Source organism: Ptychodera flava, chromosome 18, assembly GCF_041260155.1.
Source record: "Ptychodera flava strain L36383 chromosome 18, AS_Pfla_20210202, whole genome shotgun sequence".
NCBI classification, from domain to species: Eukaryota; Metazoa; Hemichordata; class Enteropneusta; family Ptychoderidae; genus Ptychodera; species Ptychodera flava.
Genome location: NC_091945.1, coordinates 31,317,419 through 31,318,634, shown reverse-complemented (window position 1 = coordinate 31,318,634; position 1,216 = coordinate 31,317,419).

Genomic DNA, 1,216 nt, shown 5'->3' with positions numbered 1-1,216 from the left:
TTATCAATATAAATGCCGTAACTTCTTTTAATGTGAGTCTACAGAATCATCGGTGATGTGGAAATCCATTTACTCTGTCTTGTCCGGTTTGCTGGTCTTCGGACGCGCACCCTTGAAAAATAAATGAAATCTGCATTAATATCTGTGCAGTATGCCTTATGGTAAGACTTCAATAACACAGAATGCACTCTTTTTCTTCTGTAGAAGAAAAATCAGTCATCACATAACACATTTAACCATTTAATTTTGCTGAGGACAATTTTTTCTGAAATTGTGGTATATCCTTAGAACTGAGATCATCACTGTGGTCATCTGATATTAAAAGTATCATATATAAACACTCAAAACTAGCATTGCAGAGGAGTTCAGTCGTAGTTTAATGAAATTAGTCAATTAGAAAAGAAACTGACCCCTGATGTACACATTTCCCAGTCATAAGTAGAAAATTTTAAAACCCCAACTATATGATTGGTTTTGAAAAAAGATTGCAGACAGGTTGACGGGCTAGGTGACACATCCCTATGTAAGTGGCATAACATCTGAACAGGGTGCTTGTGCCTTCGTAAGACTTTGAACCTTCTGCACACAGTCTTATATGAATCCACAACATGTCACCGCAACGCTTCCTCACAATAAATATATACATGTACCGACTGTTTGTGACAACCACAACAGACAGCGAATCTTCAACAATCTTGCAAACTGCTGTACAGAATCCTCAGGATATTCCAAAGAAAACCTCGCATACAATATGGAAAATCAGTAAACTTTGACAACTAACGCAAACTACTTGTGGTCACTGACACTAAATGCTATCAGACATACCTATATTCTCAATGGATTCTAAATGACCCAACTTCATGGTTCAATACTTGTCTGCGTTATTTCATTTGAGTTTTATACTTTGAAAGATCCAAAGCAAACACCCTTGGAATTTGATTTACAGGTGTTTGATAAGCTACATTAACATGCAGAATTGTACAAAAAGGCAGAGTGAAAAATGAATTACTGATTGAATGGAAAACTGGTAAAAGTAGCCAGTAAAATGACGAACTACGGAACTACGGGCACACTGTGCAGGTACTTCACTTGGTAGCCAGCACTTGTCTATACAGCTTTGGCATACAATAGACATCTTGTCAGTGGAAAGTACTGGTAAATCATCTTTCTGTCTATAGGAAATGACATGATCAATAAACTGGTGGTTTACATACTT